The 16,916-nt window shown below is 44.0% G+C and overlaps 1 protein-coding gene across 1 annotated transcript in view; it reads right to left on the reverse strand.

Moving 5' to 3' along the window:
* Window positions 1-16,021, reverse strand: part of LOC135524187 (solute carrier family 45 member 3-like) — a 49,079-nt gene extending 33,058 nt beyond the window's left edge. Inside the window, exon 1 of the mRNA XM_064951493.1 lies at window positions 15,790-16,021. The gene's annotated coding sequence lies outside the window, so the exon portion shown is untranslated. The remainder of the gene's footprint in view (window positions 1-15,789) is intronic.
* Window positions 16,022-16,916: the final 895 nt, after the last annotated feature.

Below are 16,916 nucleotides of genomic sequence, written 5' to 3' on the forward strand. Positions count from 1 at the left end.
GGCAGAAATCCCATCACTAACCTTATTTTAAATAAAGACCTTAAAAATCCCCTCACAAAATAGGTCTCTCTTATGGTTCTCGGCGTTTATCAACCCACATAAAATCCTTTCCGTTCTAGGTACGTGTGTTAGAAGGAGCAGAAGCCATGTCTAGAAACTAAAGCTTTGGTTGTCTTCCTCTCAGGTTTCCATGTCTTCTCCCTTGACCTCCTCAATGTCCCCCTCTTGAACATCAGACTCTGAGGCCTCATCTTCACTGTCTCTTTCCAACCTTGTTGAGGATGGCTCGTTGTCAGGCTCAAAAAGCCTCAAATTTGCCAGGATGCCCAATTTTTCAACCCTTGTATTGGTCAGCCTGTTGCGTGCTTTGGTGTGTGTGTGTTCCTAAACAAGGACCAGTTGCGCTCTGAGGCGGCTGATGTTGGTGGGATTTGGAGGATGATGGAGGCAACAGGGGAAAGAGCCTCAGATACAGAGTTCTTTCCACCAGATGGCTGATGAGATATGTTGGCACAACTGCTATATTGCATCTCCATCTCAAAGCTCTTGTTTTGAAGTGTACTTGGCCAGACTGCCAAGAACCTTGCCCCCATCCAGGCCAAGGTGGCGAGACACGATAACGATGACACCATAGACCTTGTTGACCAGGCAGGATGCTCATGCCAGCATACTTGGGGTCCAACATGTACCCTGCGGCGTGCATGGGCTTAAGGCAGAAGTCCTCGCGCTTTTTAATGTATATCGGAGCTGCAGTTTCCTCTGCTTGGAGCAACAGTGAAGTGGGCAGGACAGTACGGATTTCTTCTCTTACATCTGCAAGCAGAGTCTGAACATCAGACAGGATGGCATTGTCTCCCTCAATCCGTGCAATGGCTACTGCTATAGGTTTCAGGAGTTTCAGGAGTTTCAGGCTGCTTACCACTCTCTCCCAAAATACATCATCCAGGAGTATAATCTTGATGGGGCTGTCCAAATCCGCAGACTGTGATATGGTCATTTCTTGGAGAGACTCCTTCCCCTCCATGGAGACTGTCAAATATACCCCAGCGGGTGTTGCTCTTATTCTTCTCACTTTGCTTGGTGAGGTAGAATGCTGCTATAACTTGATTACCCTTCACATACCTAACCATTTCCTTGGCTCTATTGTAGAGTGTATCAGTTGTTTTCAATGCCATGATGTCCTTGAGGAGCAGATTCAATGCATGAGCAGCACAGCCAATGGGTGTGATGTGAGGGTAGGACTCCTCCACTTTAGACCAAGCAGCCTTCATGTTCAAAGCATTGTCTGTCAGCAGTGAAAATACCTTCTGTGGTCCAAGGTCATTGATGAGTGCCTTCATCTCATCTGCAATGTAGAGACCGGTGCGTCTGTTGTCTCGTGTCTGTGCTCTTGTAGAACACCGATACAGATTGTTGGAGGACCAAAAAAAGCCGAATCCAATTAATCATCCGATTCCTAAAAATGTATTTGTAATAATGACAATTACAACAATACTGAATGAACACTTATTTTAACTTAATATAATACATCAATACAAATCCATTTAGCCTCAAATAAATAATGAAACATGTTCAATTTGGTTTAAATAATGCAAAAACAAAGTGTTGGAGAAGTAAAAGTGCAATATGTGCCATGTAAAAAAGCTAACGTTTGAGTTCCTTGCATAGAACATGAGAACATATGAAAGTTGGTGGTTCCTTTTAACATGAGACTTCAATATTCCAAGGAAAGAGGTTTTAGGTTGTAGTTAACATAGTATTTATAGGACTATTTGTCACGTTCTGACCATAGTTCTTGTGTGTTTTCCTTATTTTAGTGTTGGTCAGGACGTGAGCTGGGTGGGCATTCTATGTTGTGTGTCTAGTTTGTCTATTTCTATGTTTGGCCTGATATGGTTCTCAATCAGAGGCAGGTGTTAGTCATTGTCTCTGATTGGGAACCATATTTAGGTCGCCTGTTTTGTGGGTGATTGTTGATTGTCTTTGTGTTCTCTGCACCAGATAGGATTGTTTCGGGTTTTGCCACTCTTCCTTCCCAGGAAGAGAGCCGTGACACTATTTCTCTCTATAACATTTGTATTTCATATACCTTTGACTATTGGATGTTCTTATAGCCACTGGAACAGTATATCTTCCATCCCTCTCCTCGCCCCTACCTGGGCTCAAACCAGGAACACATCAACAACAGCCACACTCGAAGCAGTTACCCATCGCTCCACAAAAGCCGCGGCGCTTGTAGAGCAAGGGGAATAACTACTCCAAGTCTCAGAGCGAGTGACGTTATTAAACGCTATTAGCGCACACCCCACTAACTAGCTAGCCAGTTCACATCGGTTACACCAGCCATTAGGCTGATAGGCTTGAAGTCATAAACAGCGCTGTGCTTGTGAAGAGCTGCTGGCAAAACGCACGAAAGTGCTGTTTGAATGAATGCTTACGAACCTGCTGCTGCCTACCATCGTTCAGTCAGACTGCTCTATCAAATCATAGACTTAATTATAACAATAACACACAAATACGAGCCTATGGTCATTAATATGGTCGAATCCGGAAACTATCAATTTGAAAACAAAACGTTTATTATTTCAGTGAAATACGGAACCGTTTCGGTATTTTATCTAACGGGTGGCATCCCTAAGTCTAAATATTCTTGTTACATTGTACAACCTTCCATGTTATGTCATAATTAAGTAAAATTCTGGCAAATTAGTTCGCAATGAGCCAGGAGGCCCAAACTGTTGCATATACCCTGACTCTGTGTGCAATGAACGCAAGAGAAATGACACAATTTCACCTGGTTATTATTGCCTGCTAACCTGGATTTCTTTTAGCTAAATATGCAGGTTTAAAAATATATACTTCTGTGTATTTATTTTAAGAAAGGCATTGGTGTTTATGGTTAGGTACAGTCATCCAATGATTGTGCTTTTTTTCCGCAAATGCGTTTTTGTTAAATCATTCCACAGCGTTGCATTGATTATATGCAATGCATGACACGCTAGATAAACTAGTAATATCATCAACCATGTGTAGTTATAACTAGTGATTATGATTGATTGATTGTTTTTTATAAGGTAAGTTTAATGCTAGCTAGCAACTTACCTTAGCTTCTACTGCATTCGCGTAACAGGCAGGCTCCTCGTGGAGTGCAATGAGAGGCAGGTGGTTAGACCGTTGGACTAGTTAACTGTAAGGTTGCCAGATTGGATTTTTATTTTGAAAAATGAGCCAGAACGATAACATCGCGTCAAGTGGTCACATGAGTTTTGCTCGCGCAACAGAATTTGGACAGCTATTGTTTTTAACCTCTCCTACTGTGAAAGACATTTGCGGTTGATATATTATTGATTATATATTTTAAAAACAACCTGAGGATTGATTCTAAAAAATGTTTGACATGTTTCTGTGGACATTATGGAAACTATTTGGAATTCGTGTCTGCGTTGTCGTGACCGCTCTTTCCTGTGGATTTCTGAACATAACGCGACAAACAAGGTATTTTGGATATAAAAATAATCTTTATGGAACAAAAGGAACATTTGTTGTGTATCTGGGAGTCTCGTGAGTGAAAACATCCGAAGATCAAAGGTAAACGATTAATTTGATTGCTTTTTGATTTTCGTGACAAAGCTTCCTGATGCTAAGCGTACTTAATGTTTTGTCGTGCAATCGATAAACTTACACAAACGTTTGGATTGCTTTCGCTGTAAAGCATCATTTCAAAATGCTGGGCAGGTGGATTAACAAAAGGCTAAGCTGTGTTTTCCTATATTGCACTTGTGATTTCATGAATATAAATATTTGTAGTAATATTTATTGAATGTAGCGCTATGCTATTCAGCGGTTGTTGATGACACTTATCCCGATATGGGGATTGCAGCCATAACAAGTTTTTTGTCCTCAAATGAAAGAATGGCTATTTTGGCACCATGTTTCTGGGGCTAACCCCGAAAAGTCTGCGCTAATCCTGCTCCGGAGCAGGGCCAGGTAGCCCTGGGCTAAGGTTGGTGCTATCCCACTTTCGAATGTGCAAGTGTGAACACTCGCTTAGCCCCGGCTAAAATCTCCCTTAGCCCAGGGCTAAGGAGACTGGAATAAGGTGCAGTGTGAATGCACCTATATTGATTTAAATCATGGGCTTGATCATTTCAGATTATATGTTGTTCTCAGACATCAAAAAGTCTCTCCCACTTCCCTCAAACAGTGTCCTTTAATCCTTTTCAGCTCACAACATAAAAGAGAATAAGGTGGTTTCTCTCATACCAAAAAAGGTTCTTCTTTTAGGTTCTAGATAGCACCTTTTTTTCCCTAGAGCATGGCAGCAATGACATCCATACTTGGTACAATTAAAGCCCCCTCTATCACACTTCATTCAATGGCTGGTGCTTTGGGTGTATTGCAAAACATCTGGCCAAGTCCTTATCACCATGGGAAAATGTTGGAGGACAAGCCTCTGTGTTATCCAAGCTGCGGGGCCCAGTCTCAGTCTGGCACAAATGTCTGCCATTAGTGTGGTGTGGGGTTTTATTTTGAACAGCATCAGACTGAAGACGTGCTTTTCATTACTGGAGAATTAGCCGAGGCGATGGGCCTTGTGCCCTCCACTCCCTGCTTTCATGAGAGTTGGATCTGCAGCATTCTCCTCAGACGCCAAGTTCCCACGAAAACACATTATCAAATTAGGCGGAACTGAGTAAAGTTGCTAAATTAAATTATGTCTAGGGGGGGGGGGGGGTGTCAGACTGCAATGAGGCACAAGGAACAGTTGGGTAAGTTGTTGATTTCTCTTTCAACCAGGAAGTGAGCATTGTTGTGTGAGTAACTTAGTTAGCCTACTCTCAAAAGCTTTGGGGATTAAGGGAGAGACAAAGAGCTTTTCAATGGATACATATGTCTGAAAGGAAAAATCCACCCAAAACCAATAATTCTTATAATTTACAGTGATAAATAACACTAATATGTGAGAACAATATTTTTGGTGAACACATTTTTCATTTTGTCGTTATAATGAGTTTGGTAGCAACATGTGAAAATCTGTTGCAGCTCAAGTCAACTACAAAACCCACAATGCAATGCGCTCTCCATGGGCTGGCTGGCTAGCTAGCAAACGTAAGTACACACAATAAATAATACCAAAGTCAATATCAGCATGTGAAGTAGCTAGTTAGCTGTAAAATTGTCTAAACAAATTGCACTATATATTTAGGAGTCGACAATCTCACCAGGTTCAACCTGCAGAACGATGTGCCTCGCAGAGTGGAGTCTGACATGCGCAACATTCATGCAACGGCACCATGCAATGCTCCCTAGACTGAAGAGGCAGACAAATAGTAGAAATAGCGTGGACCCTCTGTTAAATTACACTTCTCGAGGTAGGAATATTGCAAAAATATGATCAATGGCTCATTTGAGAGAAGGCAGCCGCGTTATGACATTGGCACGTATTGAAATCTGACATGTTTTCTTGATCTAAAAGTGGTATTCCTATTAACTTCCAGTGTACTGAGAGCGACTTTATCACCATGCTACGTCATGCCAGCCAAATTACTGCCTGCTTGAACTGCAATAGCTCAGATACACATTAAAAACATAAAATCAAATTTGATTTGTCACATACGCCGAATACAACAGGTGTAGTAGACCTTACGGTGAAATTCTTACTTACAAGCCCTTAACCAACAATACAGTTCAAGAAATATAGTTAAGAAAATATTTACTAAACTGAGGTAAATTTTTTTATAAAAAGTAACATATAATAATAAAATAATATATAATAATAATATAATAACAAGGCTATAAACAGGGGGTACTGGTGCCGATTCAATGTGCTGGGGTACAGGTTAGTTGAGGTAATTTGTACATGTAGACTGGGGTAAAGTGACTATGCATAGATAATAAACTGCGAGTAGCAGCAGTGTAAAAACAAATGGGGGGCATTTGATTAATTGTTTAATTGTTCAGCAGTCTTCTGGCTTGGGGGTAGAAGCTGATATGGAGCCTTTTGGAACTAGACTTGGCGCTCCTGTCCCACTTGCTGTGCAGCAGCAGAGAAAACAGTCAATGACTTGGGTGACTGGAGTCTCTGACAATTTTTTGGGCCTTTCTCCTATACCGCCTAGTATATAGGTCCTGGATGTCAGGAAGCTTGGCCCCAGTGATGGAAAGGGCCCTACGCACTACCCTCTGTAGCACCTTATGGTCAGATGCCGAGCAGTTGCCATACCAGGCGGTGATGCAACCGGTCAGGATGCTCTCGATGGTGCAGATGTAGATCTTTTTGAGGATCTGGGGACCGACCCATGCCAAATCTTTTCAATCTCCTGAGGGGGAAAAGCTGTTGTCGTGCCCTCTTCACAACTGTCTTGGTGTGTTTGGACCACGATAGTTTGTTGGTGATGTGGATACCAAGGAACTTGATGTTAATGGGAGCCTGTTCGGCCTTCCTTTTCCTGTAGTCCACAATCAGCTCCTTTGTCTTGCTGACATTGAGGGATAGGTTGTTGTCCTGGCAGTGTCTCTGACCTCCTTCCTATAGGCTGTCTCATCGTTGTCGGTGATCAGGCCTACCACTGTTGTGTCGTCAGCAAACTTAATGATGGTGTTGGAGTTGTGCTTAGCCACACAGTCATGGGTGAACAGGGAGTACAGGAGGGGACTAGGCACGCACCCCTGAGGGGCCCCAGTGTTGAGTATCAGCGTGGCAGATTGCCCTTACCACCTGGGGGCTGCCCGTCAGGAAGTCCAGGATCCAGTTGCAGAGGGAGGTGTTTAGTCCCAGAGTCCTTAGCTTAGTGATGAGCTTTGTGGGCACTATGGTGTTGAACACTAAGCTGTAGTCAATGAATAGCATTGTCACACAGGTGTTCCTTTTATCCAGGTGGGAAAGGGCAGTGTGGAATGCGATTGAGATTGCATCATCTGTGGATCTGTTGGGGCAGTATGCGAATTAGGGTGGGTCTAGGGTTTCCGGGATGATGGTGTTGATGTGAGTCATGACCAGCCTTTGAAAGCACTTCATGGCTACCGACGTGAGTGGTACGGGCGCTAGTCATTTAGGCAGAAATTACCCTGGGAATCGATTGAACATCACTCAGATACACAAAAACAATAACATAAAAAATGGGTGAATCTTTACTTTAAGGCTCTGCTTATGTATGTTTATAACATTAGTGAAGAACGATAGCATTTACCACTGTGTAATAAACCAAATCTTGTCGAGCTACCAACCACTAAAAAGTTAGATTAATTACGTATGGGGGTAGTTATTTTTAACACCCAAGCATACACTAACCTGACATAGCATGAGTCAAAAAAATGCATGAAACTAAAACCCCTACATACGGGTTTTGACGAGAAGAAGAAAAAACTGTTGGGGAGGTTCTCTTCTGCACTGTTCAACCAATCCAGTAAATGTGAAGGAGGAGTTAAGATGGAATGTCGCCTTGTTAACGTCCAAAAGCAGAAGTTGCGTCACAGGCTCTCTTTTTGTTGGGGACTAGGCAGAGACAAAGCATACACAAGCACAAGGACAACAAGCATGGCCATAATAATTGGATTTGTCTGCCAGTCCAATTGAAAGCCATTAAAATATTCCCTCAATAAAATATAGCTCTTTTTAGAGATTGCCTTCAAACATAAATGTTCATGGTTGTGTTATTCATTTGCCAATCTGCTACCATCTTTTCCCTTTAAAATATCTACTTAAAAAGACGACACTGGATTAACACATGTAATTAAATTGAAACTACAAAGTAATTAAAAACACAAATAAAGATAGAAGAGGTAAGCAGTTGGTAGAGCCACTGCAGTACTGAACTGGTGCCAATGTTCCCACTCAGATTGGCATGGAGGGGGTTTATTCTTGCCATTGAGGAAGTCGAGAAGGGTTTGATGAGGAGGTAAATTGGATTGGGAGAGAAAAAGCATAGAGGATCAATGAGATTAAAATGATAGTCTCTCCAACCAATTAGGATTAGCCATCATACAATGAGTCAAAGAGGTCATACACACAAGCGTATCACAGCCCATCCTTCGGATGCCAAAGTTAAGACAATATGTATAGTGCACTCTTTAGCTTAGCTATAACACAGATGGGCATATTCAGTAGTACAGAAATGTCCACCATGAGACATATCTACCCTAAGGGCATAGCAAGGGAATGGTCTAAACAAGCTGTCTGTAATTGCATTTCAGCATCCCTCAGTATAGATAGTCCAAAAAAGAAAAAATGCAGAGGAAACACCTTAAACACCTTAAGCTCACGAAAATGGATCGCTCCTACAGTGAGTCACGTGGCTGTGGCTTGGTATATAAAGCATGCAGACAGGCATCGAAGCATTCAGCTACTGTTCGATTGGTCGTTGGAATGGGCAAAACAAGTGACCTAAGCAAATTTGGGCGCGGTATGATTGTCGGTGCCAGGAATGCCGGATCCAATGTCTCAGAAATGGCCGCCCTCCTGGGCTTTTTACGCACGGCAGTGTCTAGGGTTTCCCCAGAATGGTGAGACAAACAAAAAACATCCAGTCAGCAGCAGCCTTTGAGGCAAAAACAGCTCGTTGATGAGAGCGGTCGAAGGAGAATGTCAAGAATCGTGCAAATTAACAGGCGGGCCACAAACAGAGAAATGACGGTGCAGTAAAAAACAGATATACCTTATTTACAAAGGCATTCAGACCCTTTGCTATGAGACTTGAAATTGAGCTCAGGTGCATCCTGTTTCCATTGATCATCCTTGAGATGTTTCTACAACTTGATTGCAGCATTGAAGGTCCCCAAGAACACAGTGGCCTTCATCATTCTTAAATGGAAGAAGTTTGGAACCACCAAGAGTCCTCCTAGAGCTGGCCGCCCGGTCAAAATGAGCAATAGGGGGAGAAGGGCCTTGGTCCGGGAGGTGACCAAGACCCGATGATCTCTCTGACAGAGCTCCAGAGTTCCTCTGTGGAGATGGAAGAACCTTCCAGAAGGACAACCATCTCTGCAGCACTCCACAAATCCGGCCTTTATGGTAGAGTGGCCAGACAGAAGCCACTCCTCAGTAAAAGGCACATGACAGCCCGCTTGGAGTTTGCCAAAAGGCACCTCAAGGACTCAAGACCATGAGAAACAAGATTCTCTGGTCTGATGAAACCAAGATTGAACTCCGTGGCCTCAATACCAAGAGTCAAATCTGGAGGAAACCTGGCACCATCTCTACGGTGAAGCATGGTGGTGGCAGCATCATGCCGTGGGGATGTTTTTCAGCAGCAGGGACTGGGAGACGAGTCAGGATCGAGGGAAAGATGAACAGAGCAAAGTACAGAGAGATCCTTGATGAAAACCTGCTCCAGAGCGGTCAGGTCAACAGACTGGGGTGAAGGTTCACACAAGTCTCTGAATGTCCATGAGTGGCCCAGCCAGAGCCCGGACTTGAACCCGATCGAACATCTCTGGAGAGACCTGAAAATATCTGTGCCGCAATCCTCCCCATCCAACCTAACAGAGCTTGAGAGGATCTGCAGTGAAGAATGGGAGAAACTCACTAAATACAGGTGTGCCTGTCACGCCCTGGTCATAGTATATTGTATTTGTCTTTATTTATTTGGTCAGGCCGGGGTGTGACATGGGTTTATTGTGGTGTGTTTTGTCTTGGGGTGTTGTTAGGTGTTGGGTGTGTGGCTTAGTGGGGGTATCTAGCATAGTCTGTGGCTGTCTGGAGTGGTTCTCAATCAGAGTCAGGTGTTTATCGTCTCTGATTGGGAACCATATTTAGGCAGCCATATTCTTTGAGTATTTCGTGGGTGATTGTTCCTGTCACCAGATAGGCTGTATAGGTTTTCACGTTCCGTTTGTTGTTTTTGTATTGTTAGTTATTTCATGTCGAGTTCCTTTTCATTAAAGAACATAAATAACCACCACGCTGCATTTTGGTCCGCTTCTCCTTCGACAGACGAGAACCGTTACAGAATCACCCACCACAACGGGACCAAGTGGCGTGGTAACAGGCAACAGCAACAGCAGGAGCAACAAAGAGAGGAATGGACATGGGAGGACGAATTGTACGGAGAAGGACCTTGGGCTCAGCCTGGAGAATATCGCCGCCCCAAAGAAGAACTGGAGGCGAAGAAAGCGGAGAGGCGCCGGTATGAGGAGGTTGCACAGCAACTCGGAAGGAAGCCCGAGAGTCATCCCCAAAAATTTCTTGGGGGGGGGGGGCTGAGGGAGAGTGTGGCAGAGTCAGGAGTCAGACCTGAGCCAACTCTCCCTGTTTATCATGAGGAGCCAAGGAGGAGACCAGAACCAGAGCCGGTGTTGGAGGTGAGCGAAGCAGAGACTGTGAAGGAGTTAATGGGGAGATTGGAGGAGAGAGAAATGAGGGAGTTGCTGTGTTGGTGCTTTAAGCATGTAATTCGCCCGACGGAGCGTGTCGGGGATTTGATGGCACCTGGGTCAGCGCTCCATACTCGTCCTGAGGTGCGTGTTAGTCGGCTGGTGAAGATGGTGCCAGCCTCACGCACCAGGCCTCCTGTGCACCTTCCTAGCCTTGCACGTCCTGTGCCAGCACTGCTCTCAAGATCTCCAGTACGCCTTCACGGTATAGCCCATCCTGTGCCACCTCCACACACCAGCCCTCCGGTGGCAGCTCCCCGCACCAGGCTTCCTGTGCGTGTCCTTGGCCCAGTACCACCAGTGCCAGCACCACGCATCAGGCCTACAGTGCGCCTCGCCTCTCCAGCGCTGCCTTAGCCTTCCTCCTCTCCTGCGCTGCCGGAGTCTCCTGCCTGTTCAGCGATGCCGGAGCCTTTCTCCTCTCCTGCGCTGCCGGAGTCTCCCACCTGTTCAGCGCAGCCAGAGCCTTCCTCGTCTCCTGCGCTGCTGGAGTCTCCCGCCTGTTTAGCGCTGCCAGAGCCTTCCGCCTCTACAGCGCTGCCGGAGTCTCCTGCATGTTTAGCGCAGCCAGAGCTGCCAGTCTGCATGGAGCAGCCAGAGCTGCCAGTCTGCATGGAGCAGCCAGAGCTGCCAGTCTGCATGGAGCAGCCAGAGCTGTCAGTCTGCATGGAGCAGCCAGAGCTGTCAGTCTGCAAGGAGCTGCCAGTCTGCAGGGAGCTGCCAGTCTGCAAGGAGCTGCCAGTCTGCAAGGAGCTGCCAGTCTGCATGGAGCAGCCAGAGCCGCCAGTCAGCATGGACAAGCCAGAGCTGCCAGTCAGCATGGAGCAGCCAGAGCCGTTAGTCTGCCAGGATCCGCCAGTCAGCCAGAATCTTCCAGATCCGCCAGTCAGCCAGACTCTTCCAGATCCGCCAGTCAGCCAGACTCTTCCAGATCCGCCAGTCAGCCAGACTCTTCCAGATCCGCCAGTCAGCCAGACTCTTCCAGATCCGCCAGTCAGCCAGGATCTTCCAGATCCGCCAGTCAGCCAGGATCTGCCAGAACCGCCAGCCAGCCAGGATCTGCCGGATCCAACTACCTGCCTGAGCTTCCTATCAGTGCTGAGCTTCCTCTCAGTGCTGGGCTTCCTCTCAGTTCTGAGCTTCCCCTCATTGCTGAGCCTCCCCTCAGTCCCGAGCTTCCCCTCAGTCCCGAGCTGCCCCTCAGTTCCGAGCTGCCCCTCAGTCCCGAGCTGCCCCTCAGTCCAGTGGGGTTCTGGGTGAGGACTACTAGGCCATGGTCGGCGGCGAGGGTGGACTATCCAAGGACGCGAGGAGGAGGGACTAAGACATTGATAGAGTGGGGTCCATGTCCTGCGCCGGAGCCGCCACCATGGACAGACGCCCACCCAGACCCTCCCCTATGGTTTTGGTGTGCGTCCGGGAGTCCGCACCTTAGGGGGGGGTTCTGTCACGCCCTGGTCGTAGTATATTGTGTGTCTTTATTTATTTGGTCAGGCCGGGGTGTGACATGGGTTTATTGTGGTGTGTTTTGTCTTGGGGTGTTGTTAGGTGTTGGGTGTGTGGCTTAGTGGGGGTATCTAGCATAGTCTATGGCTGTCTGGAGTGGTTCTCAATCAGAGTCAGGTGTTTATCGTTGTCTCTGATTGGGAACCATATTTAGGCAGCCATATTCTTTGAGTATTTCGTGGGTGATTGTTCCTGTCTCTGTGTTTGTTGTCACCAGATAGGCTGTATAGGTTTTCACGTTCCGTTTGTTGTTGTTGTATTGTTAGTTATTTCATGTCGAGTTCCTTTTCATTAAAGAACATGAATAACCACCACGCTGCATTTTGGTCCGTTTCTCCTTCAACAGACGAGAACCGTTACAGTGCCAAGCTTGTGGCGTTATACCCAAGAAGGCTCGAGGCAGTAATTGCCATTTTTCCATTCACTATAATGGGGGATTGTGTTTTCTGCTAACAATACCTACAGTGCTGCGTTTGGCCTTGTACTTCAGTGGTTTCAATGACAGGGGTCAGTCGTTCTTCCATGAATGTTACAAATGAAAAAACAAATTCTATTTGTGTGATCTACTACCTCAAAATGTTGACTTACATATCTCAAAATGTTTAGATAGTATTGACATTACAAAAAAAATTGTTCCAGGAATGGCTTCCATAGTTTTACATGGCCCAGTGCAGCAGTCAGGTGTGACAATTTCTGAATGAAACATTCTGTTACTAAAACTCAATAAAAACAAGTCTCAAATATAAGGACATTTCTATACATTTCAGCTGTTTCAAAAAACACTGCTCTGCTATTACCATTTATACCGTAGGAGTGTTGAGCTCAACGAGACAATTCTGTTTATACTGCCTTGCTTGCAGGGGGGCAACTGTTGGGCAAGTCTCATGCACGACCTCCACAGGTAGTGCTGGAGATGTGATAATTTCGCAAGTTTACACAACAAATTGTCTCTCGAGAACTTCTCGAAAATATCCCTTTGCTATTGTCAATGTAAAAACTGTCTTAGCTGCTTGGGCCCAGTGGCTCAGATTTCTTCCAACCCAAAGCCATTGTTAATATTCAAGTGTGGTCAAAGATAAGGTCTCATATGGAAAGAAAATCAACAAAGGCAACTAGATGTTATGGATCAAATTAAAGAAAATGTTCCAATAATAACATTAGCCAATAATATTAGCCAACAAAATGCTAAAGAAACAGATACTGGAGGACTTAATAATACATATTTTCTGTCTGGACAACAAGTAAAAGTCTCTAAAAAAAAAAATGAAATCCAATTCCATGAACAGGCAGTGCTCTCAAAGACTTCAATGCAAGCCGCCTACGCAGTTCTCAGAAGCTAGACAACCATTGTGTAGATTGCATACCACTGATTGTTCATGGCATCATATGATACCAGTATAGCATACAATGCTTTAAACAGGAGGAAGAGCTTAGAGGAGTGAATAGCCTCTAAGCCCACTGAAACACACGTTTTTCAGCTCAGTGAAAGGCATTGAGCTAATTTCACTCACAGTGGTCATGCTAAACTTATTTCTTAGGAACAACACTTCACTAATACATGTTTCTACAATGTGGTTAACAACAAGGAGTAGCAGGAGATATTGACTAGGCCTATCTATCAATGTGTGTTTAAAGGTCTTGAGTAGTTTTAAGCAGCTTGCCTGGTGTGTGATTATCCTGCTCGCTACAGCATTAGGGAGCAGTGCAGCTGGTCAGGCAGGAGCATTCGGGGTGAAGGACATTTCTTCAGGATGGAGTAGATGTGGCCTAAGAAGATCAACCCAAGGCCCTCTCAATTGGCGACTACAGGCTCTGGTGAAAAAACATGGCCCAACATACTGTACATACTGTGTTTGTCTGCCCACAGTCCCTAATTGCATATTCTGAATAAGATTGTTTTTTTTTCATATCCAATTATTATTATTTTTTTAATAAGTGTGTTATTACCAGGGGATAATCAGCATATTACTTAGCAGGCTAAGTGATTATTGGATGTTAATGTTTCGCCTAAATCACATTATTAACAGGATCATAAAACAACCCTAGTCTATTTAAAGTAATGATCAGTCCTTGGCTGGAAGAATAGGTTGGGAAGTGAGATGTAAATTTGCTGACGTTATAACTGGACTGCACAGTAACTAGCTGAGAACAGAGCAGAAGCTGATATGGATGGAAGAGGAGAGATCGACTCAGGCAATAGGACTGAAAGGAAGTCTGTATTTTACTGAAATACACGAATAACACACTCAAGTGGCCTTTGTACGGAGGTAGCGTGAGTCATGGCCACAGAGACAATAAAAGTCCCTCTGTCATGAGTTGAAGCTGTTTAACCTTTTGATCCTCTTTGTAAGTACTGTGGGTTTGGCCATTCAGTTCCTGGTAAAACCAAAGCACCATATATAGGCTATTTAAAAACATTGGAAACTTTTAGTTGTAATTGCCATTTATACACATGTAATATGACAACCTCTGTTTACAGAATGAGTCTCATGGAAAATGTGCATTACCTAGTTCCTGTTATTTTGTTCTCCAGCCAGGGAAGTTTAAATAGAAACAGAGAAAAAAACACAGACCATTTGACTAATGGCTCTACAGTCATTCGTCTAGCATTGGGAGCAGTTCTTTTAAATCTACAACAGAGAAAATGTGTCACTCCAATCCCTAAATTGAAACTCTAGGCAGATTGAATGTCTAGGATCCATCTTCAAAATATATATTTTTTATTTAACCTTTATTTAACTAGGCAAGTCAGTTAAGAACAAATTCTTAGTTACAATGAAGACCTAACCCGGCCAAACCATAACCCGGACGACGCTGGGCCAATTGTGCGCCACCCTATGGGACTCCCAATCACAGCCGGTTGTGATACAACCTGGAATCAAACCAGGGTCTGTAGTGACATCTCTAGCACTGAGATGCAATGTCTTAGACCACTGCCACATTCAGGACCTGAAACATCATGATGTTTGATCTCCAGGAATGTATGAAATTGGCCTAAATTACTTTTGAAAATATAAGGGCAACAGTATGAAAATGTCAAGTTATTGAAATGTCAGCTGATCTACTCTAAAAAAAAACATTCGTTGCATAAGCAAGCATAACATGTGAATTCATCTCCAGATTTATGACGTGGAAGTTGTTTGGGAGAGATTTGTCATGTCGCACTGTATTTGAAAGCAATTTACTTTCCCTGTTAATTTTTTTTTTTTTGTATTAGGCATAACCCTTTTTTTAAATATAGATTTTTTTCTATTCCTGGTTCGTGTTAATTGGAACATACTATAATAGAAGAATTACAACTCTGTTAGTACACCGTTTTCCACTTTACCAATTAGTTAATTTTAAAAGGTTTATCTCTATGACCTCAAAATACTTGCAAACGGTTCCTCCCCCACATCCATGTGTCAAAACAGCAGGGGTCACCCCAACAGCGCCAAATGTTTAGAGCAAAGATAAAAAATGCTTTCGAGGAGAAAGAAAGCCATTGCAATCGGTATACACACTCGTTGCCACCATGGCACTTGGCACAATATCAATTTATAGAGAGCAAACTATATGGCAACTAAGACAGTAAGAAACAACTTAAGGTCCTCAAAAACCACAACGTCGTAGACACATGCGCTCATTTTGAATGAAACATTACGTTGCTTTAGGTTCGTTCGAAAGACCATAACCGCAACAGGACTTCAAAGCAAAGCATTATATTTTTCAAAAGCAAAACCAATAAACATGCAGTGGGCGCGTTGTATAAAGCGGAAGTTATAAACATACAATTACTAAGTTGTACATGTTAGTAGTTCAGTTATCGCGAGCTGCGGCGCTACATTTGGAAACACGGAAAGTATGTTGCATACCACAACAAACCCGGCATAAGAATGGCCAATTCTTAGATATAATTGCGAAATACTGTACCTTGTCGACGCAACTCCCGTAAATCCATGCAGCAACTTGTCCACTTTTCACGATGTTCCGTCGTTGCCCAACTTGTAGGAAGGACTGCTGTGACGTTGAGGGATTCTATGGAGCGGGGGAAGAGAGGAGAGAGATCATGGGAGGATGGAGGCGACTGTTTTCCTGAGGAGTGCGGAGGGGCTCAATGGTAGACTTCATGCTGAACTCTATTGAAGACGAACATTTTTTGCTGTCCTTTATTTTACATCCACCTGAAATAATACGATTGACACAATGTATCAGCTTATCAATTATACAATGTATCAGATACTCAATGTAACACGAACAGTTGAATCACTTTATTTTGATGGTGAACTCAATAGGGCATTTGAAGAATTTTTTTTATTTCTAAATACTGACTCAAACAGAAAGAGATGGGACACATGTCAAAATTACAAAGCTATGTTTACATTACATCAACACTGAACAAAAAATATAAACGCAACATGCAATGTTATTCCCATTTTCCCTGAGCTGAAATAAAAAAATCCTAGAAATGTTCCGTAGGCACAAAAATCGTATTTCTCTCAAATGTTGTGCACAAATTCATCTCTGTTCATGAGCATTTCTCCTATGTCAAGATATTCCATCCACCTGACAGGTGTGGCATGTCAAGAAGCATATTAAACAGAATGATCATTACACAGGTGCACCTTGTGCTGGGGACAATAAAAGGCCACTTTAAACTGTGCAGTTTTGTCACACAACACAATGCCACAGATGTCTCAAGTTGTGGGAGCGTGCAATTGGCATGCTGACTGCAGGAATGTCCACCAGAGCTGTTGTCAGGGAATTGAATGTTCATTTCTCTACCATAAGCTGCCTCCAACACCGTTCTCGAGAATTTGGCAGTACGTCCAACCGCAGACCATGTGTAACTATGCCAACCCAGGACCTCCATATCCGTCTTCTTCACCTGCGGGGTCAGTATACTTCAGTGTTACACAATTTCAGTTGAATGAAATCAGGTGTCAGGACCATCCTGTTGCCTACCCAGAAGTATAAGGAGTTGGGCAACATAACACTAGCTACTACCAATATTAATAATAGACTAGCCTAGTCTTTATTTAACATTAATGAAGCCAAAG

This window comes from Oncorhynchus masou, chromosome 31, assembly GCF_036934945.1.
Source record: "Oncorhynchus masou masou isolate Uvic2021 chromosome 31, UVic_Omas_1.1, whole genome shotgun sequence".
Taxonomy (NCBI): domain Eukaryota; kingdom Metazoa; phylum Chordata; class Actinopteri; order Salmoniformes; family Salmonidae; genus Oncorhynchus; species Oncorhynchus masou.